At 42.6% G+C, this 12,450-nt stretch overlaps 1 protein-coding gene across 1 annotated transcript in view; it reads left to right on the top strand.

Annotated features, from left to right (window-relative positions):
- Nucleotides 1-12,450, top strand: part of VKORC1L1 (vitamin K epoxide reductase complex subunit 1 like 1) — an 89,298-nt gene that overhangs the window by 38,654 nt on the left and 38,194 nt on the right. The gene's annotated exons all lie outside the window — the stretch shown is intronic.

Genomic DNA, 12,450 nt, shown 5'->3' with positions numbered 1-12,450 from the left:
TCAGGCCGTGCTGTGAGACCAGATGCATAGCGCAGCACGGAACAGTGGAGGAGACGCCGGACCCGCTTGGAAGCGGGAGAGCAGACTCCCAGGCCCCAGGAGTCCGGACAGCTGCAAAGCAATGAGGCCTGCCACAACCCACCTCATAGGAAGGAGGAGGGAAGCTCTGTTCAGGTGGCTACAGGTAAACCCAGTCGGAACCAGGTAAGTGCTGTTTCCTTGGCTGTTTGGGACTGATACCAGCATTAAGCCTAATCCTTGGTAAAGTTCCCATATGTTGCCTCAGCGGGACCTGTAGCCAAACTTGCTTTGAGCAGGAAGAGTGATCTGATAGTGGTTTCCTCTTCTCTTGCGGAATCCCCAGATGGGGTATTAAACTGGCTCGTAAAGAGGCCTCAGGCTTAATGTAAGATTCCTCCCATGTGTTCAGGAGGATAGTAAAGCAAGCCCTTGCTAAATTCCCATGTGTTCCCTCAGCGGAGCCTGTAGCCGACTGGCTATGAGCAGGAAGAGTGATCTGATGGTGATTTCCTCTTCTCTTGCGGAATCCCCAGATGGGATATTAAGCTGGTAAAGAGGCCTCAGGTTTAATGTAAGATTCCTCCCATTTGTTCAGGAGGATAGTAAAGCAAACCTGGGGCCGTGGTAAGGACAACAGTAGTAAATACCTCCTTTTTACCTGGGAAGCTTAGCAGCAGATCCCTAAATGCAGCCAGATGGTTTTCTCTGCTTGTTGTACTCCCTCCTTTAATGAGGGTGATACTATCTGTTTTCCTTAGCCCTGGGAACAAATAACCCAGAAGCCGCACTCTTAGACCCAAGAAACGAGCACCATCCCAACACCCCCCCCCCCCCCCCCCCAACAAAACTTCAGCTAGAACCTTGTCACAGCTTCCTGTTAAATCATTTCAACATCGTTGAGGGTAATTCTAGTGAAGGAGTGGCACCTGTAATGGGCCATACACACTATACAATTTCTTTCGATTTTTTTTTTTTCCTTCAGATTTACCAAAACCATAGAATATGAGGTCAAAGTAGACACAGTCCCTTTTTGTTAACCTAGACACTTTCAATTTGTATGCAATTGGGCAGGCCCTTGCACTGCATAGAAGAGGTAAATCTGACAACGGGAGTTGTATGGTGTGTATCCAGCTTTAGACACAGAATCTTACAGGCTACTACTGCCACTGAGCAAGTTACACATTCCTAAGGGCTTAAAAACAGTCATAGCATTGACGTGTAAGGCTACATTTACACTGGTACAAAGCCACACGATTTGCAGTGCGACTTGGATACACCTTTTAATGCAGTTTTTGATCTGATATTGCAGTCTGACTAGAGGGCGTGTCAGGCTGGTGCAGGCACCTTTTTTTTTTTGGTCACTGCAGCCTTAAGTCGCACAGGACCAGGGAAGGTCGTATGACAAGTCACACCAGTAGAGACAAAACCTAAGAGTTAAGTGGACCCCTAGTGGTTTGGGCTACTGCCCATCCCATGATGAACTAGATGCAACTCTAGTTGATGATTTTTTTTTTTTTAAGCACAAAAATCTCTGTACAAAAGCTACATGGATATTATTAACCTGTATTTAATGGTTGTTTGTCCAGTCCTTCAAGGGTCTGATTGCCTTCAAGCAAAAGATTATGTCCAGCCCTTCCTAGAAAGAGGCTGAGGTAATTGATCTCCAGACGTGTGCTCGTTAAGATCTTGCATGCTGGAAAACTTGGATTCCTACCTGGGTGGTAAGGTAACAGCTGCTACTAAGGTGATGTATACACCCACCCTAGACTTGCATCATTTGGAACTTCCTGGGTTCTCCAGGGGAGGAAGGTTTAACCACTTAAGCCCCGGAAGATTTTACCCCCATTCCGACCAGGGGGTATTTTGCGATTCGGCACTGCGTGACTTTAACGGACAATTGTGCGGTCGTGCGACGCTGTACCTAAACAAATTTGGCCTCCTTTTTTTCCCACAAACAGAGCTTTCTTTTGGTGGTATTTGATCACCTGTGCGCTTTTTTTTTTTTTTTTTTTGATCACGCGCTATTAACAAAAAAAGAGCGTCAATTTTGCAAAAATAGCAATATTTTTCACATTTTTTTATATGAAATTCCCCCCAAAAAAATTTTTAACATTTTAGGCCAATTTGTTTTATGCTACCCATGTTTGGTAAAAAAAATCGCAAAAAGCGTATTTTGATTGGTTTGCGCAAAAGTTATCGCGTTTACTAACAAAGGGAAAGATTTTTGTCATTTTTGTTTTTTGTCATTTTTGTTTTTTTTTAACGCGTAATGGCGGCGATCTGCGTTTTTTTTTATTTGCGGGACTGCGACATTGTGGCGTACAGATCGGACCCTTGACTGACATTTTTGACACTTTTGGGGGTACCAGTGACATTTCTACAGTAATCAGTGCTATATATATGTACTGTTAATGTAAAAATACACTGGTAGTGAAGGGGTTAACTTTATTTGGGAGGGAGGGGCTGTGTGTGTCCCTAGGGGCGTGCTTTCTACTGTGATTGGCTGTGGCTTGAGCTGTAAGGACACTGATCAACGGATCTACATAGTAGATCCGTGTGATCAGTGTTTTTACAGCGAGGAGAATGACAGGTGGCTTGTTTACACAAGCTGCCTGACATTGTCCCTCTCCCCCGCCGATCGCCGAGTGACCGGCGGACATCGGGTCCGCTGGTCACACGCGCGGGGGGGTCCGTGACCACGGGGGAGCGGGAGCGCGCCTCCAGGGGCGCGCGCTCGCTCCCTAGACCCTCACAAGCTAGTGACGTAGCCCTACGTCACTTTGCCTTTGAGGGGCTGACTGCCGACGTAGATCGGCGTTAGGCAGTCGGCAAGTGGTTAATATTAGAGTCCCCTGCTGGCTATTTTTTAGTTAAAATCACCAGGACTCTGACTTTATGCCGGGGTTCGCGGCATCTTACAAATACACAATGCGGAAGCTTATGGTGTCTTTGGAGTGTTTTTTCTCGACTATCAAAAATGCGCAACTTTAGTTGTTTGTATTTTTGTCTGTTTAGTTTGACTGTTTCTTTTTCACACTAAAATGCTCCACATGGAAAATTGGGGGTGTCAGCGGTTAACCTATTACACCCTTTTCTTCCGTTTATTAGAAATGAACTACATTGTTTGTAGCAACATTTCTGTTGGTTATTTGGCGGTAACCTGACTGCTAAGCCAGAAATGCACAAAGGTCCCCAGAGTCAGTTTTGTTAGAACTATAAAGTTGCTCCATTGGTTAGCACCAGTGAAGTGATTGTTAGTAACATATGTTACACAGTTGTACCAGGTTACTATTTAGAAATACGCAACCTTATGTTTTGCTAGTGGCATTTCTAAGTATCATTTCGGTCAGGTCTACAACGTTTTCAAAGTACACAAACTTTGAAATTTTTTTGGTAACATTTCAATTACATAGCTATACCATGTGACCATTCATAAATGTACAGCATTAATAGATAAGTGACTTCCCCGTTAAAGCTACCCAGTTACTTATCAAATAACACAAAATTGTAAACTTTGTTGTAACTTTTGTTGCATGCCTTGTACATACCTATACCATGTTACCATGCAAAACGCACGACATCAAATATGGAAAGTCAGCTGTACCCTGTTGCTAATCGGATATGTGCAACATTGATGTTGGCAGTGCTTTTGGCACTATATAGCTATACCTGGTGGCCAATTTTAAACGCACAACACTGACATAGCTAATGTCTTCGGCCTTTGTTTACTATAAAAAATCCACGACATGGAAGTCTAGTGGTTTTCTGACATATAACTATACCTTTTTGCTCATCAGAAACGAGCAAACTTGAAAGTTTGTATCTTTTCTGGTACGTTTGTTATATGAAGGTACCTGGTCAGGTATCAGCAATACACAGCATGGGAGTTAGCGTCTCTTCTGTCGTTATATGGGCTTATGGCTTATCGTGTTACACTTTAGAAATACACAGCAGGCATGTTCTTGTGTCTTTCTGTTTCTGTCTTTACATTTGGCTGCGCATCTGTATACTCAATAAGGCAGACGCTCGGGTCTTCCTATTTTATAACCCGTGTTTATTACACTTTTATAAAATACACAACTAAGGAGTTTATGTTGTGTCCTGTCGGGTCTAGTTTATCTAGCAGCACTTCAGAAATACACTGTCTGCATCTTTTTTCTGGGGTTGTGCGTTAGTAACGCACAATCAGTAGCCTTCTATACGTGTGATATTTATACATATATCACCTTTGTTACAGACCTTCTATCCCCAGGGAAATGGAAGGGCCAGTAGCTCTGACTGCAGAAGGTCAGATGCCAGAAGACACAGTCCCTTTTTGTTAAATCATACCAGAGTTTTTTCTCTGCCTAAAAAGCTGCTAAGGTTGTAGGACCCTAGAAGAGGGGGATAAAATATCCTCCTCTTCCCGTTAATAACTTTGTGCATAGGAGTGTGGTAGTCTAAAGAGTCGGTATCAGAACCTGTCTGACCCGTATACCTTACTCTATAGGTTTACATTTCAGGATGTATCCCTCCTGGGTACCCTATGGTATTAAAGGGCTTAGCTCCTTTCCGCTTAATTGTTGTGGACAGATCTATAAGGAGTGGTTTATGGTGCAGACATCAGGTAGGATACCTGATAACTCCCTTTTTTTCCCACATTAGCGGGCAGGTGTATAAGGAGCTTTTTTTGTCAGGTATATAGAACTTTTTTCACAACTAATATGTCAACATTAGGTTGTGATGGAAAGTATAGGTTGCTGTACCTTGGGTATATACCAGTACAGCCCTTTTGAACCTATAGAAGAGGTTCCTTTTTAAGTTTTGGGCCTCAAAACTAGCTTTCCTGTTAACTGTCACTTCAGCCAGAAGTGTAGGGGATTTACAAGATCCTTCTTGGAAAAGACCTTTTTTTTATGTTTATCTTCCCAGATAGGATTATTTGCAGGCTAGATCCCTTAGATCTGCCCAAGGTAACCTCTTCCTTTAACAGGAAGCAAGAAATAATTTTACCATCCCTAGGTGGTAAGCCTAAGATGGTAAAATAAATGAAATTTCACTGATTAGATGTGAGGAATCGCCTCCTCACTTAATTACAGAGGACAAGGAAATTTAGGAGATCTAATCATCCGCTGATCCTCTACTCTGGACCAATAGAAGGACTGCAGGCCTCAAAAACCTGCAGTCTCTAGGTGGATTAAATAAGTCATTAAAATGTCTTGAAGTTTCAGGTGCTCCGGCACCAGCAAAGCTAAAAGCACACTCAACAAGAAGCCCTGGAAACATCCTGGGCCGAAAAAGCAGGAGCATCTGGGGAACAGACGCAATACAGCCACCTGGTCCAGACATAGCACGGTCCTGAAACATTACCGTGTAGAAATGCTGTCTCAACAGGACCTAGCCTTTGGCCGAAAGGTCTTACAGGCAGCGGTCCCACCCTAAAGTAGGCCTATGGGTAATCTATTATCCTCTCGTGTGGGCCGTCCTGGAAGGTGAGATGAGAAAACCTACCGTTAATCGGTAATGATTTTTCTACGAGCCTTCCAGGATGGCCGGCCTACTTCCCGCTAGACATATGCCGGTTTTCGGTAATTCGATATATCGCGGTATTGCATAGCCACGGTATTGTTATTGTGGCATTTTTAAAATACCGAGTTTCTCTGTCAAGTCTGCCTGACTTGTGAATTGATACATTTCAGTGAGCTGGATGACTCATTCACTCACTCAGCTAACCCCTTTCAGCATTAAGTCTCCTAACTATAAACAAAAATTATTACATTTGTATCTTTTCCTTCCCTCTGCCAGGGAGAAAGGAAGTTTAACCTCTTAAAGACTGGATCTTTTTCTGACACTTGTTGCTTGCAAGTTAAAATCAGTTTTTTTTTTGCTAGAAAAGTACTTAGAACCCCCAAACACTTTATATATTTTTTTAGCAGAGACCCTACAGAATAAAATGGCGATTGTTGTAATATTTTATGTCACACTGTATTTGCGCAGCAGTCTTTCAAACGCAATGATTAGACTTTAATGAATAAAAAAAAAAAAAAAAACGTAACAGTAAAGTTATCCCAATTTTTTTTTTTTGTTACACAGAGAATCGTGAGAGAATCGTGATCTTTATTCCAAGCTAAAAAATCGTGATTCTCATTTTGGCCAGAATCGTGCAGGTCTAATATACACACACACACACGCATAGCAGCCCACATTACATTATTATATAGCCATCAAGCAGTGTCTGGCCTACCTGGTGATGACTGGTCCTGGCGCTCTGATCCGATGGCCTGGTCTTTAAAGGGGCAAATCCTTGCGATCCAGAAGTGGTTAAACCTGCAGGAGGACCGGTGTTTTTATCTATTAATGACTTTACTATTGCTTTAGGCCTGGTTCACATGTATGCGGGTTGGTGGTTCACATGTATGCGGGTTGGCGGCCCACATTTGCACAGGCATAGCAGCCCATTGATTTGAACGGGCTGCTATGCCCTCATTTTCCGCAGAAAAAAGGTGCATGCAGCATTTTTTTAAAATTCAGTGGCCTTGAAATCCATCCTGCTTTTGCACCATGCGACTAACCTGCAGTTCCTGCTCTGGCAAGCTTTCTGCATTTTTTGTATACGTGGGCACGGCATTTAAAAATAAACAGTTTGCGTGTGCAGCAACGGCAGGTAAGTCGCATGGTGCAAAAGAAGGATGGATTTCATGGCCACTGCATTTTTTTAAATTCTGCATGCACCTTTTTTCAGCTGAAAACGCAGGCATAGCAGCTCAAGCCCATTCACATCAATGGGCTGCTATTCCTGTGCAAATGTGGGCCCCCAACCCGCATACATGTGAACCAGGCCTAAAGCAATAGTAAAGTCATTTATAAACAACACCTCCTTCAGGTTTAACCACTTCTTGACCACAAGGATTTGCCCTCTTAATGACCAGGCCATCGGATCGGAGCCGAGCGCCAGGACCAGTTATCACCAGTTAGGCCAGACACTGCTTGATGACCTATTTTAGGCCTGGTTCACAGTCTGTACTGACTGACTATATAATAATGTGCAAAAGTGAACCAAAGCCCCTAAATTCAGCAATGAAATTGAAGTGAGGTGGAAATTTAATAATTTAAATTTAATAATAGAATACCGTGATAATACCGTATACCGTGGCAAAACCTTAATCAATTAATCGCAGCATGAAAATCTGATACCGTCACAAGCCTACTTCCCGCCCTGTTAAAAGGGTGTGGTAAGAATGTACAACATAGGTGGTAAGTACCTATAGAATTGTAAGAACACTACCCTTGGAATTGGTTGTGGAAGATACTCTTTTACAAATGAGGGGCAAAGGGAAGGGTGGGGCCTTTTAACAATTTGGATTTGGATTGTGTTTCCTGTGGGGAGGAGCCTATCATCTCTCGTGTGGGCCTTCCTGGAAGGCTCGTAGAAACACCATTACCGGTTAAATAACAGTAGGTTTTCCTGTCTGGCAGTGCAGTGTGCCAGTCGAATAAATCAGACTGACCAGGGTTACAAATAATTTAGCAGGTAAAATATGTGAATTTTAACTTGTACACTTAGGTGCTTCTTAGAAATTCACTGTAAGACAGATTGGTCCCTGACCACCGCAGCCTATTCATTTTGATATTGATGTGTAAGAAGTACTATAATATCATTACTCCTTTCTTCTGTTGTGAACTCCTACTGTTAGGTCTTGTGTTAAATGGCTATTGTAAAGATGAATGAATGCTTTTGGGATTGGTATACAATATAGAGCTGCACAATTCTGGATAAAATGATCGCAATTTTTTTTGCTTAAAATAAAGATCATGATTCCCTCTCAAATCTCGGCGTAACATTTTTCACATTATACAAAAAATTGGGCTAACCTTTTTTTTTTTTTTTTTTTTTTTTTAACCACTTCAGTCCTGGAAGGTTTTACTTACACACACACACACACACACACACACACACACACACACACACACACACACACACACACACACACACACACACACACACACACACACACACACACACACACACACACACACACACACACACACACACACACACACACACCTCCTCCAATGATCAGGCCATAGTTTGCAATTCGGCTGTTACTTTTAATGAAAAATTGCCCGGTCGTGCAACGCTGTACCCAAATGCAATTGAGATCCTTTTTTTTTTTTTTTTTTTTCCCCCCCCCCCCCACTAATAGTGCTTTCTTTTGGTGGTATTTGATCTCCTGCAGTTTTTAGAATTTGCGCTATAAACAAAAGTAAAGCGACAATTTTGAAAGAAACACTATTTTTTTTTTTTTTACTACAAAACATTCCCAATAAAAAATTTTTATTTAAAAAAACTTTTTTTTTTATCACTTTAGGCCAATTTGTATTCTGCTATATATTTTTGGTAAAAAAAAATCCCAAAACTTATTTTAATTAGTTTGCGCAAAAGTTAGAGCATTTACAAACTACGGGATAGATTTTTTTTTTTCTTTTTTTATTAGTAATGGTGGCAATTTTTAGCAGGACTGCGACATTGCAGCAGACAGATCGGACCCCTAACTGACATTTTTGAGACTTTTTGGGGACCACTTAAGAATGACGCCGAGACTGCGCGCACATAATCGCGTAGATCTACGTGATTATGCGCAGCCGAGCCGCCCTTCCTCAGTAAATGCGTGTGGGCGGACTGCAAGTGTATTTTTTTTTTTTTCCCAAAAAATTGTTTGAAAGATGCTGTGCTAATACAGTGTGACATAAAATATTGCAAGGACCGACATTTTATTCTCTATGGTCCCTGCTAAAAAATATATATAATGTTTGGGGGTTCGAAGTAGTTTTCTTGCAAAAAAAATACTGACTATCTTGTAAGCGATAAGTGTCAGAAAAGCTTTAATCTTTGTGTTTAAACTGACCTCATTTATAGACTGAAGTTTGTCCCCTTGATCTCTAAAAGAACTCAACAGATACAATGCTTTTTTTTTTTTTTTCTCCCTCCTGTTCTTGCGCTGAGCAATGTTTTTTGCCAGCTATTCTTTAGTTGTGACCAGAGACATGTTAAATGAATTGTGGAAATGCTGGATTAAAGCCCCGTACACACGTACAGATTGTCGGCCGCAAATATTCGGCCGCCGGCCGATTGTAGGCTTGTTAGTATGATTCTTCCGACAGCGCATTTTCGGCCGAACGGAATCTGTCCTGCAGGCATGAAAATTTTTGTAGGCCGACAACAGAACGGCCGATTGTTCGCCAGTCAGTACAGATTTCGGCCGACAGACAGCAGATTTGCAAGACTGGGCATGCTCAGAAAAGAAAAAAGACAAGGAAAGTTAACCATCACATGACATCACTTCTGCAGTCGGCTGTTGTTGGCCGACAAAATTCGTGTGCAGTCTTTTGCAGTTTTCAACAGACACGACAGCCCTGGACAAAAGACGGCCGATCGTTCGGCCGACGATCGGTACGTGTACGGGGCTTTAGTCACCTAGTCACACACAGCTATTAACCACTTCAATACCAGGAACTTTCTCCCCCCGCCTGCCCAGGCCAGCTTTCAGCGCTGTTGCACTCTGAATGCCAATTGCGTGGTCATGCAACACTGTACCCATATGACTTTTTAAAGCATTTTTTTTTTTCACATAAACAGAGCTTTCCTTTTTGGTGGTATTTAATCTCCATCTGTTTTTTTATTTTTTGCTAAATAAACGCATACAAAAGGAAAACACGTTTTTTCTTATTGTTATAAAATTTTGCAAATCTTCATAAGTTTAAGCCAAACTGTAGTCTGCTACATTTCTTTGGTTAAAAATCAAATCGGTGTATATTTAGTCTGTTTGAAGGTTGGAGTCCACAAACTATGGTGCGCATATATATCTGAAAATTGATTAATCCTGATGCACGGATTGCCTATCTCACTTCTTGAGACCCGAAAACACAAGCACAGTACAAATATCCCCCAATGACCCCTTTTTGGAAAGTGGAAATTGCAAGGTATTTTAGACATGACTGTTTTTTTATTTATTTATTTTTGTCATTATTTGGAAAGTTAAGAAAAACATACTGTCACCAGTGCAGTACAGTGTCCTTGTATACTTGGTGTGGCGGTGATCAGGAACACTGGTGACTGTTTTTATTAAAAAATAAATAAAAAAATCCCTATTTTACGTCTGATTTAAAGCGATCACATGGTACCAGCAGAAGTTGGTACACTGCTCAGTCGTCAGCTGTGTCCACTGAACACAGGCGGTGACAGATTGCGTTGCAACGTGGGGTGCGCATGAGGTGCGTTTTTGTTGGACGTCATATGACCTCCACCAGGAACGACAAGTTGGGTTAACCTACTGCTCTGTAGTAGATCCCTGCGTTGGCCTTTTCAGTAAGGTCTCACTGGGTATTTTTTTGCACAGTGGCCTGTGGTAACCTGGTCACAATCAGCCTTTTGCTCTGCAGTGGTCTGATTATCCCTTGTGAATAAATATTCTCACTGGCTTACCATTTGTACAGTGACTTGATGTGACCTAGTCGCACATGACCGTCTGCTGCTCTGCAGTGGGTCTGAGTGATCTAGGTGGTTCCCTTTCACTAGGGTCTTGTTTTGTACGGTAACTTTTGGAGACCCTGCCATCACTGCCCTTGCAGTTCTTCCTCCATGTGTAGGCCTTGCTTGATGAGGTCATGCTCACAAGGTGCTGGTGACCTAGTCAAAATGTCCATTTCCCCTCCCGCTTTGCTATAGTTCCTTGAATACCTCTTCTGGGTGCAGTTGCTTTTTGCATACTTTTTGTATGAGGGCCTAGGTTGTTCAACTACGCACGGCCTTTAACTCCTCTTTCTGTGTGATTGATCTGTACACTACCCTTAGTGCCTGAGTTCTTTCAAGTTTTTATTCATATCTGTGTCCCCATTGGAGTGTTACTTTTTTGTACTGGTGACCTTGGTTACGGAGGAAAATGTAGTTTTAGAGCTGCCCCCAAAACAGATTTAAGGGGAAGTTTTCCGATGAGGGTGTGTGTTTAGTTGACAGCTATCTAAGAGGGGAGTTTCAAATGTAAATATCCAGCTAGGAATGACCATTCATGCTCCTGTTCCCGTATACCAGGCTATCCTTTAAAGTTGAAGTAAACGTTTTTTTTAAAAAAAAATATATAAAGAAAATTTCGACTCGACTCCACCATCCATATTGGAGAGAGGGAAAGTATATTTAAATAAATACTGCCAGGTATTAAGACAGAGTGCCAGGTGGGCCGAAAGGGGAAGGAGGGGGACTTTGAGCGATGCCAGAAATCATATGATCAATGGAAACATTATTGTATAATAAGGTTATAAATTTATTGTTGACCGAAGATAAAACATCCCCACTAAAGTGGGACTAAAACTGTTAAAACAACCACATAAACAATAAACAATCCCATGTAGCACATCACAGCAGGGACTTGACAGTATTAGTGCACAGCAGGGTACAATCCCATAGGTTCTTGTCCAAAGCCCCAACGGGTTTTCAACTTGTGCAGTCTTCTTCAGGGGGGATACTTGACAATAGGGTTATACTGATATTTCTAAAAATATAACCTATATCCAAACACGTGTGTGTGTGTGTGTGTGTGTGTGTGTGTGTGTGTGTGTACACGTGGTCTCAGAGTGGGAAATAAGAGTTGCTAAAATGGCAAAATTGTGCTGGGAGTCTAAGCATGGGAATCAAGTGAGTGATAGTGCACCCCCCCCCCCCCAAATAAAAAAAAAAGAGCAACACAAACATCCCACAGAGGAACCCGGATGCAAGGGACTAGTTGACAGCAGTGCTGGCGAACACCCTCATCAAGTTGGGTACAATCTTGTGTTCACCTTTTAGTCTTAACCTAGGTTACACAATAAAAAAATGGTTAGCCAAGAACCCAAGAGCTTCCATGAAGTCGGGGGGGGGGGGGGAATATTTAAATATGGTCTTGCTGATGCCACTGATCAACACACACAGATCTAACATACAGCCACCATGCAACTGCAGACAAGGGAGAGAGGACACTGCCATACAAACAACCCCTTAAATAGGTGAGAGGCTCTGCCATGTGACTCGGCAGAGCCAATCCCAAACTTATTCCTGGCACCAAATTGCAGCTGGCCCACTAATGAGAAAGTTGAAAAGACTCCTGAGTTGCTGCCAAAATTGGAGACAGATGTCTCCTATTGTCCCCTGCCGTCTCAGGCCAAGCATTGAACCCAGCGGGATGTGCGTCATCGCCGGAAGGGTGGCGATTTATTTCAGTCGGAACCGGAAGTACAACCACCACCATTTTGGAAAAGGGCAGTTACTTGGGTGAAAGCTAGTGCCACCCAAAGCACCTGGTGGATGCAGGACGCCCACAGGCATCCCCGCAACCACCAAAAATGCCCCCCCTTGTGGGGAAACCAAGAGGGGGTTACATGTGCTGGGAACCTGGGGTGGCCAAAAGGCCCAAAGGATGA

This window comes from Pelophylax lessonae (genome assembly GCF_965119305.1).
Source record: "Pelophylax lessonae genome assembly, chromosome: 2".
NCBI lineage: Eukaryota > Metazoa > Chordata > Amphibia > Anura > Ranidae > Pelophylax > Pelophylax lessonae.
The sequence above is the reverse complement of the archived record's forward strand: the minus strand, read 5'-3'. Positions and strand labels throughout refer to the sequence as shown.